This window comes from Lissotriton helveticus, chromosome 1_1 (assembly GCF_964261635.1).
Source record: "Lissotriton helveticus chromosome 1_1, aLisHel1.1, whole genome shotgun sequence".
Lineage (NCBI taxonomy): Eukaryota > Metazoa > Chordata > Amphibia > Caudata > Salamandridae > Lissotriton > Lissotriton helveticus.
This window is the reverse complement of record NC_136057.1, coordinates 1,657,959,362-1,657,975,664: the sequence shown is the minus strand read 5'-3', so window position 1 is coordinate 1,657,975,664 and position 16,303 is coordinate 1,657,959,362.

Sequence of the window (16,303 nt, the reverse complement as noted above, 5' to 3'; positions counted from 1 at the left end):
AGGCATTAAATAGGAAAGGATACAAAATGGTAGTGCATTCTGACTTCACCTCGGGATCGAGAGGGACGGGTATTCTGCTGCGTAAGTCGTCCCCGTTCTTGCTCGCCTCCACGAAAACGGACGACCAGGGCAGATTCGCGGCAGCGTGGGGCCAATGGGAGGGTAAGCCATTGACCATAGTATCAGTCTACATTCCCCCGGCACTACATAGCGTAGCTCTTCCTGCATTAGGGAAGTTCCTATTGGAGCTCCCGGAGGGAGACATGATTGTGGGGGTGACTTTAACGCTGTAATACATAACACTCAGGACAGATTCCCTGTGCGTCGCCATGTCCCGGCCACCTCCCGATTCAGCGAGTTTGTGGACTCGCAGGGATTGGTAGATGTGTGGCGCACTATGCACCCCAGTGAACAACAATATACATATTACTCAGCGACGCATAACAGCCTGTCACGCATTGATCACTTTTTCACCTTGGGGGAGGGTCGTCTCAGCATAGATGCAGTTCAAATCAAACCGAGGGGTATATCTAACCATTCTCCCTTAACCCTCACGCTATCATGTCCGGAAAGGGCGTATAGGCGAATGTATCAGTTGCGCCCCGGATATCTAGCAATCCCAGCGATACAAAAGGAGTTGAAAAAGGTGACCCATAACTATTTCGCGGAAAATGTGGCCTCAGTGGACTCCCCCACCACCCTTTGGGAAGCGTATAAAACGGTTCTAAGGGGTCAAGCGATATCGACTATAAGAGGGTACAGACGCACGCAGGAACTAGAAACCGCACAATTGGAACTCCGCCTGGCCGAGGCGCACACAGCACACACGAGGAATCCGTCCCCTGACACCCTACACTCCCTCAGGATAAGTCAACAACTCCACACTGATCACCTGAGGAAGAGGGCCCTGGAGCACATAACAGCTACAACACAGACAGTATATGATGTGGGGGACAAGGCCAGTAAGCTCCTGGCCTGGCTGGAAAAGAAGGGGGGAGGAGCCAGGAGCATATTGCAACTGGCAGATAGGGATGGGGAGCTACACACGCGACCAGCGGTGATAGTAGACCTACTGGCGGATCACTTCCAGGAGGTGTATACCCCTGAAATTAAGGTCACGACGGAGATGGCGGAGGCAGCGTTACGAGACGTGCCGAAACCAACTTTGTCACAAGCCGCTGTGGACGACCTTGACTCCGACTTCACAGTGGAGGAAGTCCAGGGAGCCGTGAATATGATACACTCCGGGAAAGCAATGGGCCCCAACGGTGTCCCGATTGAATGGTGCAAAGTGATGTCGGACACGTTAAGCCCACACCTGTTAGCTATGTACGAAGATAGTCTGGCCAAGGGGGTGCTGCCCCATGATCAACGACAGGCCATCATTGTGGCGATCCCGAAACCTGGCAAACCGCCCGAAGACTGCGGTTCCTACCGCCCGATTTCACTCCTCAATACGGAGGCTAAAATATTAGCAAAACTCCTGGCCACCAGGCTGATGCCCCACCTCGCGCAGCTCATACACCCGGACCAATCAGGCTTCATGCCACGCAGAAGCACGGCATTGAACCTCCGGAGAGTCCATGGTGCGGTGGCCCGCGCCTCACTGTTGACTGCACCGACGGCCATTCTATCCTTGGATGCTAGGATGGCGTTTGACATGGTGGAATGGGGCTACCTCCTCGCGGTACTGGCTCATATGGGCTTTGGCCCAAAATATATAGCCTGGGTGCGACTTTTATATACTAATCCAGTGGCACGAGTGACGGCGAATGGACATATCTCCCGTGAGATACCCCTGAGCAGAGGGACGAGGCAGGGATGCCCGCTCTCGCCATTACTCTTTGCTTTAGTCCTTGAACCGCTGGCGGTGATACTTAGGGCCACGCCAATGCTGCGGGGGATCGTGTGGGGAAACGACTGGGAAGACAGGGTTTCCCTCTACGCCGATGATATGTTAATATACCTCACGGACCCCGAAGACGGGATCCCAGCATTACTGACACTTTGTGAGGCACACGGACGGACGTCGGGCTATAGGATAAACTGGACCAAGTCGGTCATGCACATTACCGACTGACTGCCCCTTACAAACAGCGGGCTCCTCCTTTAAGTATCTGGGTATACATGTCACGCGTGACACTACAGTCTTTTACGCGAAAAACTTACTGCCTCCATTGACTAGACTGAAAGGTGACGTCAGGCACTGGAAGACCCTTCCACTGACGTTGTTAGGTAGAGCGGCGCTATTCAAAATGCTAGCGCTGCCTCGATTTCTGTATGTACTAGAGAATTCCCCTAGCGTAGTGCCAGCAAGTTATATCCGACAGGTGACAGCAGTGGTGAACAGCCTGCTGTGGGACGAACGCCCGCCCCGAATAGCACATCTAAAGCTCACGAGAGGCTGGTATGATGGAGGGATAGCTCTGCCTCACCTGCAGCTGTACTATTGGGCGGCGCAACTGAAAGTCGTTAATCAATGGCTTCATGCCCCACAGAACGACCCGGCTTACATGGCGGACAGACATCAACTAGGAATGCTGGGCTTGCTTGCGCCGCTGTATCATAGAGGGAAGGCGAATAAGCTCCTAGGGCCGACCAAACACACAGTGGCTCTCTGGCACAGCGCACAGGCGAAGCTTAAATGGAGGGGAGTTATAACGAGAATGACGCCCTTATGGGACGCCAAGGCGCTTGGCAGCCTGCGACAGTCCAAAGGGTTCGATGCATGGGATACCATAGGAATATCCACGGTGGGAGACTTGTGGGAGGGAGGTGGTGTGGTCCCATTTACACAACTACAACAGACCTACCAACTAGGCCCCACCGAAACATATCGATATATCCAAATTCGGCACGCACTCATGACAGCAATACCAGCGGGGACTACGGTCCCGGAGTCGTCACCGCTAGAAGACAGACTGCTAGCAGATTTTATGCACATGGGCGCCACTTCCCTCACATACCGTAAAATATTACATAACCTACCGGACCCCTTACTCAAATTGCGAGAGAAATGGGTAGGAGAGTTGGGAGACATGGATGACACTGAATGGAATGAGGCGCTGGCCTCCCCTAGGGAGGCGGGCATCTCGGCACGGTTCCGTTTGGTCCAACTGAAGGTCTTACACCGCATATACTTCACTAGGACAACCTTATATAAATTGCACAGGGCTGATAATCGCAATGTCTGAGGGGATGTGGTGGGGAGGGTACCTTCCTACATACACTCTGGGAATGCCCGAAAATTGCAGACTACTGGAGGCGTGTAGTGCGTACCATCTCGCAGACGCTTGCCAAGACACTGGTGCCGGATCCCCGTATGGCCCTACTACACGTATGGGGACCGACAGACATCACACGCCAGGGGAGGATATGGACGATGGTGGGATGCATGGCAGCGAAGCGGCATATAGCACAAAAGTGGGGAGTAGCGGGGACACCTACACTAGGTCAGTGGTGCAATAACATGGATATGATTATGGTAACTGAAAGGGCGGTGTATAAAAAGAGGGCTAACCCGCGTAAATGGAATGCCGTCTGGACACCCTGGAATAAATACCGGGGAGACATATGTGACCCTCTAACGGAAGATGAAGGGGACAGTTCAGATGTGGAGGATTCGGATGAATGAAGGTGATGAATGGTGGCATAAGGGTATCCTTAGCGGCTTCGAATGATGAGACAGACTACTGAAAAGGGCATACCTGCGCGCACATCTAACACGAGGGGCAGAGCGGGACCGCAGATGTACAGGTCAGATGTTCGGGACAGAGCTATAGTTTGTTCTTCATTATACTGTATCAAAAGTTTTAGTTCGGTTCATAAAATACAAAAGTGAGAGTCACTGATGCTTAGCAATGATATTTCTTTGACTGTGTAGAATACTCCGAAAATGTTGCTGCCGGACCGCTGGTTGTCGGCTAAATAGCTGTGTGACATAACGCATAACGTATCAATAGAAATGTAGCCGGCCTCCGGGTTGTAGGCGAAATGACTGTAACGATGCCAAAGGTTAATAAAACTCTTACGAACCAAAAAAAAAAAAAAACAAATGCAAATATCCAGCAGCAGCCACAAAAAGTAATCCTTCCAGCTCCAGATCCAAATGAAAAGTGACCAGGAGATGGACAAAGCACTGGGAGGAGCCTGCTAGATAGGAACAGGAAGTTGGAGACTCTGGGGCACTTCCTTCCTCCCACCCCCCCCCCCAAATGGACTCCTTCCACAAAAAAGTGCAGCCAAATCTCAATCTGAGGAGTTATTCTGATCAAAATCATGATTTTCAGAAGGTTTATGCTGCCTGCGGTGGATTTCTTGTGCAGAGTTGCAATTTCGGGAACGCGAGCTGTTCAAATCTCTCGCCGGATGTCAGCTGCGCGCCACATCTACGTGTTCGGCATTGTTTACTCCCGTAATGCGTAATCGCGGGCCCTTATGACGTACTCGCGTTGTCAAACTCTCGCTGTGCAAGATGGCGAGACGCAATAACGTAATTGCGTTCGAAAAACTCCCGCGCGATCACGCAGCAAGATCCAAAATGGCGCAGCACACGCAAACCAGGAGAAAAACAACTCGGCGGACTCCGAATCACGGTAAGTCAACGCCGCGCGCGCGATATTGTATTTTTCAAGCGCGACCAAGCAAAATAATTCGTAGCTTGCGAATTTGCGGATTTTTGGGCAAATTCGTGCGATTCGCGGATCACGAAATTGCCAAAAATCCGCAAATTCACCCGCAAAACGGATTTTACGCCCATACTTACTTACAGGTGTACAGGGGCCAGTGTTACTATGGTGACAGAGAAACGTGTGTCCCCCTGATCAGATCATACTTTAACAAATGTACCAAGTCACCAATGCTAGCAATGTCAGGAATTACCATTCCTTGGCAGTTGTGAACCATAGCTGGGGAGGGGTGACTGGGCCTAAAGAGGTTGTGGCATCTCTAGACCTACCTCTAGATTGTTTGTTGGGCAATGATTTAGAAACAGCAGCTTGAGATGAAGTGGTGTTCAGGACTCATGCAGAGATGATGGGAATCTCTGCCAGTGTATTTTATGTCACCAGGGCTCAGGCCAAACAGTTTAGCACTGACAAGGCACTGGATCCTGGAACAGTGGACCAAGTGCCTTCCAAGAGAAGGAGCAGGAAGGGTAAGGTGTTATCCTCCTCGCAAAATCCCAGTGAGGATCAGGATCCTGAGGGAGATGATCTCAGACCCTGTGAAGGTACTGTCCCAGAGGTACGTGGGCCTGACCAGGCAGCTTTCTTGTGGGTACGGGGCCCTTCCAAGCCAGATTGAGTTTGGAGCAGCAGCCCTGCCCGTCTCTTGAACCCCTCAGACAGAAAGCTGCTGCTGAGGAAGCAGGGAATATCAGTGGGCCCCATAGGATCTGTTGGGAAGATGGACTCTTGTACTTTTAAGGTAGAAACCCCAAGCCTGGTGCCACCAGGAGGTTGGTAATAGCCCAGATGTTCAGAGGTTTTCTCCACTCCCTGGCACATTATATTCCTCTTGCAGGACACTTAGGGTAAAGCAAGACTTGCAACAGGATTGTCCCTCACTTTCATTGACCCCATATGTCTGAAGACACAAAGGAGTGTTGTCGCTCCTGTGCCACTTTCCTGGCCAGTAGTAAGCCAGGTTCCACCACAAAGGCCCCCTTAATTCCACTTCCAGTGTTTGGGGGCCCCTTTGAAAGGGTAGGGGTTGACACTGTTGGTCCCTTAAACCCTCCAACTGCATCTGGGCACAGTTATATCCTAGTGGTGGTGGACCATGCCACTAGGTACCAAGACGGTATTCCCCTTAGAACCATTACGGCTCCTGCAGTAGCCAGGGCCCTCCTGGGAATCTTTTCCAGAGTGGGCTTCCCTAAGGAGGTCTTAACAGACAGAGGTACAAACCTCATGTCTAGTTATATTACTGCTATGTGGAAAAAGTGTGGAGTAAACAATAAGTTTACCACACCCTACCATCCACAGTGCAATGGGCTTGTTGAAAGGTTCAACAAGACCCTCAAGGGAATGATCATAGGACTCCATGATTGGCATGACCAAAAGGCTGTCTTGACTGTTTAACAGCCATGCCATAAAGTGTGAGTGATGGAGCTTCTGGCCCCAGCAGCTCTCCAAGACATGTGGAGTGGCCCCACACTATCCTTGAACAAAAATGTAAGGGCACCTCCTTGGTGGACCTAGGTACTCTGAGAAGTCCCCATGGGGTACTTCATGTGAACCGCCTGAAACCTTTTCTGGATAGGGCTGACATGGGCTTGCTCATGGCAACTGATGAGGGACAGGAGGAAGAGAGTGACCCTCTCCCTGATCTCCTCTCTCAGAACCCTGATGATGAGTCAGTAGATGGGAGTAGCCTTGGCAGGCAGCCTCACTGACCAGCAGCAGGCTGATTGCAGGAATGTCCTTTATAAGTACTGAAACATGTTCTCCCTGACACCACGTCAGACCACCTGGTGTTCCCATGAAGTGGACACAGATGACAGCCTGCCTGTGAAGAGTGAAATCTACAGACAGCCTGATCATGTCAGGGAATGCTTCAGGACAGAGGTCCAAAAGATGTTGCGATTGGGGGTCATTGAGCCTTCAGATAGTCCCTGGGCTAGTCCAGCTGTCCTTGTGCCAAAACCTCACACCAATGCTAGAAACATAGAGATTATGTTTTGTGTGGACTGCAAATGCCTCAATGCAGTCACTAGGACTGATACACATCCCATTCCAAGGGCAGATGAACGTATAGATACTTTGGCTTCAGTCACATTTCTGAGTACATTTGACCTGACTGCTGGCTACTGGCAATTCAGACTAGCTGAGGGTGCCAAGCCAAAACCAGTATATTCAACCCCTAGTGGGCATTATCAATTTATTGTGATCCTTTGGTTTGAAGAATGCACCTGCCACATTTCAGAGTAGCTGTCTTTAGCTCCACCTGGGAGGATCACCTGGTCCACCTCAGAAATGTTCTGGAGGCTCTGCAAAAGGCAGACCTCACTATCAAGGACATCAAGTGCCAAAGGTTCCACCATTGGAGAGCCAAATCCAGACCATTGTGGACTGGATTGCTCACACTACATTGACTGAGGTCAGAGCTTTCTTGGGCCTGACTGGGCATTACAGATGATTTGTAAAGGGATATAGTCAATTGTGACGCCCCTAAATGATCTGACATCAAAGAAAATGCCCACGAAAGTTCAGTGGACAGTAAGCTGTCAAAAGGCATGGGTGAAGAAGGGCTGAAACATGTTGACCGCTTTATCACAGGTGTGCTAGAACAGTTACTCTTCTAACATTGCACCGTCACATAATCTTAACCTTGCCCCACCTACGACAAATAAATACTAGGTCGTCATATGTAGGCAATTTTAGCTTCACTGCACTTCGTAATCCACTTTTCCTAATCACTACTGCCAATACCAGTTGGTCATCCTCCAGGTGGATAAATAAAACCCAATGATGATGCTTTTCACACAAACAACCTTGCAGAGAACCAAAATATACCGCAACTATACCGCAACTACGGTTAATTCGTGAATTAGTTTTTTTTAGATGAACAGGAACCCTGACTCTGGTAAAACACAGGACACGTGATTTATTCTCCATTGATTACACCTTTAATATAGAACCTTCACTTTCCACGGGGAGGGCCCTAAACAAATATAAAATCTTAGGAAGCATTACCATTGTAAGAACATGAATCCTACCAATGATAGTCAAATGTAGTGCATTCATACGCCTCAAATCAAATGCCATTTTACTAATCAATGGGTCAAGGTTGATCTGAGTAATTGTCTCTACCTTTGGATTGCTCCTTACCCCCAAATATGTGGCAGAGGCTACTCGTCGAGCATCCTGAAAGGAAATATTGCCAGTACATATTATCTGTGTATTAATTTTATTCATTAGGTATCCGGACTCCAGACCGTATATTTCCACCATAGTTTCTAATTCATTTATAGCCGTCTCATGATTAGATGTTATTACAGCAGTAGCATCAGCGTATGCTAATACTTTGGTTTTATGTGTAGCAAACAAGGACCCCCTGAAAAGGATACGTTTCCTGGGTCAGGGCAAACACTATATTGTTTGTTTCTTTCCCTCACGAGGCACCAGACGCTGCACCTACGATCTTCACGATATACAGAAGACAGACAGCCATCCATCTATTTGATCTTCATTCCGATCTGATAACCGCCAGTTTGAGCAGGGGGCTTGTTTAAAACCCAGAACACACCTGTCACCATTTACAGAATCGACCAAAAGACAGGCAGTCACCAACTTACAGCCATTAGTACAACAGCCACTTTACTCGGAAGCTAATCGCTAATAGAAAAGGGTCTCCGCACTGCCTACCCGGCCAGAACATTCGCCTCCTAACCTTGGCCCTGATCACGCTTTTTACCGGCGCTCGACTTTCCAGCACACGGCAATTGCAGGATACAGAAAGATCTTTTCGAATATTTATCTCAGACAGATAGAGGCCTCTGTAATTAACTTCAGCTGAACTAATCACCAAGTCTGGCTTCCCTCGTGCTCACTAGCAATAAGAAGGTACTGTCCTGATGAAGACACACATGTGTCGAAACGCGTAGACGGACGAAATCCATTCTATGTACCACTGGGAATACACTTTTCTACTATTAGACATCATGTATAGTTCTTGTAAAAAAACTGTTTTATAATGAATTTTTTTTATATATTGTTTATATCAATGAATGCTTTCATGACTTTTTATCTTATGTATCAGATGTATTAAATTGTATCCTTCATGCTATTTTAGTGCCTTTTCATTTTTTACTTGAACCTTGCCAGTTTATTCTGTTTTGCCTGGGTGAGATTATTTGTCATATAATACTTTGGTTTTATACCCTTTGGTAAAAGCTGGAGTGATTGCTTGATTTTGTATTATATGCTCAATAAAAGGGTTAATATAAAGAGGAAACAATATTCGGGAGCATGGGCACCCCTGCCTTGTTCCTCTAGTCACTATTATAGTGTTTGATTCCTTAACATTCGCTGAAGTCAGGCATACAGATCTGCGTACATTGCCTTAACGGCAGTTATTGCCCTAAGACAAAACCCTTTAGCTGCCAGGGCTCCCCCTAAATACTCCTCCAACCTGATCAAATGCTCTTTATGCATAAAAAATGATCATAGCCGACCGCCCACCTGTTTCTTTGGCAATGTCAACACATGCCACCACTCGTCTTATGTGATCTGTTTTGCCCCTTCCGGGTATGAAACCATGCTGCCATGGCATGACAAGAAGCGCTATGACCCCCTACAAGATGGATTGCCAACATTTTAGATTTTTGCTTCTGTATTTATTGGGGAGATAGGCCCATAAGAGGAAGGATTATCTGAAGGCTTGTCTTTTTTTAGGAAAAGTGATAATATTAGGGCCCTTACAGGATTCTGGTGGGCAACCAGTATATTGTACAAATTTAAACAAACCTTGGGCACACACTAAAGATAGATTATACGGTTAATTTCCGTGCAGTAATTATCCTGAATAGACATCAATAGAAGAGAATATGCTCCACATGAATAATACAATCATCCTAGTGCATGATATCTACACTTCCTCTTTGTGTGGTTATCCCTCCCCTGGGAAATGGCCCAAGTACTGCGTTGAGTCAAGTGCAGTGTCCTTTCGCTGTTGGTGCTTTTCCAGAGGTACTTTTTATTTTCTACTTGCAGCACTCGATAAAAATGCATGTGTTTGTAGGCTGTCACTTCCCTTCTACTCGTTCCGCTCCCTGTCGTTCCTTTGTCTGTCGCTTGCCACAACCCCTGACTTAACCCCTCCATGTTGTTGCCTGATCCACCCACTTACCCCTGCCAGGGTTGGACTGGCATCCAGGGCAATCAGGAAGTATCTGAGGAGCTGGTCCAACAGTTCAGTGTGTAGGCTGCTGGGACTTTGAAGAGAGCTTGCTTTTTGACCTGATCTTCGCACCCCGAGATGCTGTTGGTCTGCGCCATTTTTCTAATGGCGTAGGGACTTTGCATTTTTCTGAACTTTAACTTTTGAATGGGTGCGAAGTCCTATGAGAAGGGAACATCGAGAGAGATAGAGAGGTGTTTCTTTGGGAACTATCTTGTTTCTTATGCTGATGTCTGCGTCTCTACATTTGGGTAATATCTGTTTTCTTATTTTCCTGAACTGTCATGCTTAAAATAAATGTTTTGAATTTAACCTTTCTTTTAGGATTATTAATGCATAACTGAATTTTTTCTTTAAGAAAAACGTAGCAATCATGTTAGGAGATTTAATCTCTAAAAAAAAAATCTAAAAAAAATCGAGAATTAAGCAGGTCTTGTTGTCCTTTAGTTAACTTTTACTAGCTGATCCATAAAAGAAATGAATAGTGGGGTGTTTTAAATCTTTCCTTTAGAAAACCATGGTATTAAAATAAAACTGCAGTTGTAAATAATGTATAACATTTTAGTTTAGGCACTCCGCTATAGCACCGCGGCTCTCTTTTTAGGTCTTCACTGAATCCTCAGAGTAGAATGTGTGAGTGAATGGAAAATAAGAGTTATGGGCCCAGTTGTGAGAAGATAATGAATAAGTCCGTGGGTTAAGGTGATGGTTTATGAAGAATTTTTGGAGCTGCGCTGCCTCAATATTTCTGTGTAGCAGAGTATAGGTTGCTATAGGTTGTCTAGGATATATGATGTGTAGAATAGAATATATAGAATTTTGATGTACAGAACTTTTGGACTAACATCTGTTGAGTTTGTATTACGTTATATGTAGTCTGGAAAAGGCTTCCGGAAAGTGTGGGAAGCTGGTCACTCTGTCTGCAGGCAGAAGAAGTGTGGCAAGTGAAGTCGCACATCACATAGTCTGTTTCAAAGTGGTGACATCATCGTATGTTACAAGTTTAGGGACTTTTACGTGTAAAAGTGGTGAATGTATAGCGAGGGCAACCTGTGAAATCTTGGGTCTGAGCACAGGGATCATTGGGAATTCTGTCTTAAAACTCTAACCAAGGAGAGTAATAAAGTTTAACCTAAGCTTGAGAGAAGAGTAAGGTCGAGGGAAGTGCTACTTTATCTGCAAAAGTAAAATTCTGTGGTAGAGAAGAGGTAAGCGCTGTCTACTAGAAATACAGAATTCTTGTGTGACTGAAGAACTATCCTTTTGGTTTTAGCGAAACAGACCAATGGAGTTGTTTTATGTAGTTACTAACTGATTTTGCTGTATAAAAGTGTAAATACAGTGCACCAATACATTTTGTAAAGGAGGGGTTAGTCGAAGCTGCAGAAGCCGGAGTAGGGCTGACATCAAAAGTATCGCGCTGGGATTGGTCCGCGTGACCAAGACAGAGTAAGGACTGATTGGTGCATCAGCGAATTCAGCAAAATAATTGGTTGAGCACTAATGAAACGTATCTTGTTCTAATTGGTGCGATAGTCTGAACCGCGCTGTGATAGGCATGTGTTACGAAGCAGTTTACAGAAGAGGGAGCGATCTTTTGAAAATACGGGAGATTAATAACAAAATGGAATTTTATTACGAAATGGAGAAAGAGAAATCTTCATGGTTTCAAAAATTTTAAAAAATATTCAAAAAGGATAAAGTAATTGAAACTAGAGAGGGAAAATTAATTCCTCCGCCGAAAACGCGTGCATCATACATGATGACACAATATGGCTACCATACATGTATATGGTTAGAAAATTGGGCAAGGTATACCAGAAATGATGGTGCATTAGCTTTCCCAGAAGATGGATCTTTCATTCTTGCGATATTAAAAAACTTGAGAGACAAAATGATGAAGCTTGAACCAAGACCTAGACCAACTCAATTTGAAACCTTAGCTGAGTGGGAAGATGAAATACATGATTTAGAGAAAGAAAGGTTTCGAGACTACCTAGGACCAAGAAATAGAGGTTGTAGATTTTGGAGAGAAATGTATGAGACTAGAATGCGAAGGTGGAGAGATGCTAACATGTGTGATGGAATGCATCCGGTTAGATTGGTAGATGAGGAAAAAGGGCGAAATTGTACAGAGAAGGGGAATAATATAGAAACAGGAAAGAGGAGTTATGAGGATTGTGGGTCCGAGGATGCTGTGTTGGAAGAAATCCTAAATAGGAGCCCACCGCCATACCAAGCAAATTCTATGGGTACAACTGCAAGTGCTCCACAGTTAGAGGATAGACTAGCAGAAACTCCAAAACGCTTTTTAAACTTTAGAGATCTCCTGGAGAGAGTAGAAATGAGATATGATTCGGATGTTCCATTAATCGGAACTAGATATACTGGAACACCTAAACTAGGGAATGGAATGGAGAGTATTGAAAATAGAATAGAACAACAAGCTGAAGCACAACAGAGTACTTCTGAATATATACGTTCAACAAATGAATTAACTGAAAATATACAGGAGCTTACTAAAAATATAGGAGCAGTAACTGTTCCAGTAACAATAGGTCCTGTAATTCCAGTGTTTGAAAAACAGAAGATAAAAGACCCATCTTTAACTATTCCTTCAAATCAGAGTTTACAAAAAGTAAAAGAAAAGGTTTACCCGAATTTGTCAGAAATTAAACGTACCAACCAAATGACACCGCCAGATTTAACTTTTAATCAGAGTCTTCCGTATAAATTTCCAACAGGAGCGGAGTCTGGTTCTATAGCTCCTGAGAAAAGTGTAGAGAAAATCGATTTAACACATACTCCAATAGGGCCAACAGAGGAAGAATTAAGTGATTGGATCAAAACCTTAAAACTGAAAGAAATGGAACAAAAATTGTTAGATGTAGCAAGGCTAAAAGTTGATATGGAGGAACTAATAATTGGAACAATTGGGACTGATAGATTGAAAAATTATCAGGATGATGAGATCACATTCATGTGTAAGAGTATTACATGGAAAACCAAAAGCATGCATGATTGGTTTGAAAGTTAAGCAAGTGAAATGGATGTGGATTTTACAAAATACAAAATATTGCAGAAACCTTATAGAGTGGATTTTTCTGACAAGGATATAGAAAATATGAATATATCAGGGAGAATTACTCAAATAAAAGAATTAATTGTGTTATTGAGAAAATGGGCAGATATTGCTAAGTGGAAAATTATTTGGACAAAGAAAAGAGAGGAAAGTAGTGACAAATCCACATTAGCATTTCCAATAAGAGACAAGGAAGAAGTGGTAAAAGAATTTCCTATGAAAGAAATATCTGGAGGAGGATATGTGCATGTACCTTGGAGTAGACAATATATTCTATTATTCACAAATGATTTTTTCAGACTGAGAGAGAAGCCAGTATAGGCAAGTAGATCGATTTGTGAAAGGTTCAAACGTTTTATGGAAAGACTTAGATGGGTTATTTGACATAGTAGTACCAGCCGATCTATGGTCAGAGTGTAAGATTACGGTGAACTGGCCAAAAGTAGAATATCCACGAGATAAAGTGACAAGTGCTCCTGGAACTGAAGTAATGTGAAAATATGAGCAAGTGATAGTGTTTCTGAAAAATAAAAAAACACTAAAAGAAACAGATTGGGTGAAAATAGACAGGACAACACAAGAAGCCAAAGAGTCAGTTCATTCATTTTATGAAAGACTGTTATTAGTGTTTAAACAGTATAGTGGATATGAGGAATTGAATGAAAAGGATATGGGACACTTTGTATATTGCTTTGTGTTTGGATTGAGACCAGAAATAGGAGATATGATTAAGCATAATTTGATGGGATGGCAGTCATGTTCCGTGGACGAAGTCCTGAGACATGCAAAATGCTGTATTGATGAAATTGAAGTAAAACAAAGGTAACTCAAGGAGAAAGCAATGTGGGCACAAGTAAAGGTTGCAGAGTATCAAGTAGCTCAATTAGAAAATAAAATAGCAGAAAGGGAACCAAAATAGAGTAAAATGAAATTCTAGTTAGCCAAAATTAACTGGAAATATAGAAGAATTAAAGATGAAATATCCATGTCATAATTGCGGTAGGATGGGACATTGGAGGAAAGAGTGTAAGTATTCACCGAACGTTAATCTAGAAAATACATCATTGAATCCACAGGTGTAGAATGAGATAATTCAGCAACCATCGCCACAGCAACAGGTAATTAATCCACAGTGTCGGGTGCCACAACCTCCACTTCCTCACAATGTAAACCTACAGAGATACAGTACAGAGAGAGGATTCTGTGCAGGAGACCAGGTAAAAAGAAATAACAGAGGGCATGTGAGTCCGCAATATTGGCTGAAAGAGGACGGAAGTGAGTCGGATGACAGTTTCTGACGGTGCCTGAGAGAGGGAGAAGAGTGTGTGCTTGGCGCTACTCTAGAGGTAGATCAGTCTGGTCCATATGTGAATGGGAAGGTGAATGATGTAGATGTGACTTTCCTAGTGGACACAGGTGCTACCCGTTCTACTGTTAGATCAGTGAAAATTCAAAATCTTCCTCTCTCGGGTGAACACATTCAAGTTGTAGGTGTAGCTAATCAGCAGATTAAAACGTCCTTAACAAAACCAATCGAAATAGAGATTGGAAATTTCAAAGACATGCATTGATTTGTCGTGTGTGACAGTAGTCCTTTAAATCTCTTTGGAAGTGACATACTGTGTAAAGTGAACTGTGCCATTTATTGCTCACCAGATGGCATTGAGCTCTAAACTCCAGATGAGGATAGTTTGTAAAAAATGACAATGCCACTAATTGAAGCAGAAAAGAATAGTATGTTTCCTGTGTTTGATCGAGAGAAAATACCCAAAGAACTGAAAGAGGTAGTCAAGGATCAAGTGTGGAATTTTACAGGAGAAGATATTGGTTTAATGAAAAATGTAGATCCTGTGAAAGTTTCTGTGAAAGAAGGAATAAGTTATCCAAATATTCCTCAGTACAAAATGACAGCTGAAACAATTGAAGGAATCACACCAGTGATAGGTAAAATGGAGAATTATCTTTCATTAAGATCAGGAAGGTGTCCACTTCTTGGGGAGAGCTAAAATTGTGGAGCTTATTTCTCCACATCACCTTCAAGAGCGCCGGAAACTTCAATTGGACATTCGCCCCCCAAGCTCCTAAGCTCAGGCATTCTTGAGCCCAACTCGCATTGCCTTTGAGCAGTTGCTTTACGGAAATCGGAACAGATCTGGTAGTCCACAGAATTATACTGTAGTGTTGTGTCGGTTAGCGCTCTCCCCAGGATCAACTTCTTTACCACATAGGTGTGGCAGTTGACCAGGATCTTCCTTGGGCCTTTCCTGTCTGGATGCAGCCTAAAAGGATCCCTAGGGGCCCTCTGGATTTCCTTCTTCAAGTCTATATCTGGTCTGTCCTTCAGTAATCCCTCTCTTAAGTAGTGTGCAAATAAAAGTTTTAACATCCCCGCACTCTACCCCTTCCGAGATTTTCAGAAATCTTAAGTTGTTCCTCCTGGCTTGCATCTCCAACCTCTCAATGTCCATTTGGAGTGATTTATTCTGTGTCGTCAAATTCTGAATGTTTTTTGTATTCTCCTGAACTACTTTGGTAAGTGCCCCAACCTTTACCTCTAAAGCCCCAGTACGCTTGCATACATCGTCCAATTTAGACTCCAGGGTCTCGCATTTCTCATGAATTGCTTTCTGGTTGGCTTCAGAGGTCTCAAATTTGGAGAATATGTCTCCCCTTAGAGACTGGAACAGCAATTCCAGTTGAGGCGGCCCCTTCTCTGGATTTTCAGACAGCGGCTCGATCTCTCCGGGTCGATGGCTGCCTGAGCTAATTTGGTTTAGACCACCAGTATTACTACTGTCAAAAGAGGCTGGTGTGGGGCCTGCCTGGGTACTGATCGTGGCTAAGCTAACAACAGAACCTGAATGCCGGAGTGGCGTGATGGTGTCCAGTGGGACCAGCAAAGCAGGAGACTCTAAGACACTCCCTTCTTCCATCTCGGGATCACAGGGCAGGGATGAAAACCTATTCTCAGTGTAGATAGTAGAAAGACATTGTTTAGTGGGAGTTTTTAAGGAGATTGTCGGCCCCTTAGAGGCAGCCACCTGGTCCATGATTTTAAAATACGCTTTGAGTGAGGGTGTAGGCTTTAGGGAAGGGGCAGTGTCTCTAAAACCCTTTTGTTTTCTGGTCTCACCAACCTTCGTGCTTTTTTTCTTTATGAGGGGTGTCAATGGAACTACGCCTCCCCTGCCCCCCAGCCCACCTTCCTGGTGCTCTTGTATACCACTGCTCTTCAATTCGTTCCGGGAACGGAGCTGATATCTATTCCTCTGCCTGACTGGAGGTGCCAGGGGTACCGAAGGTGCATTCACTCCTTGT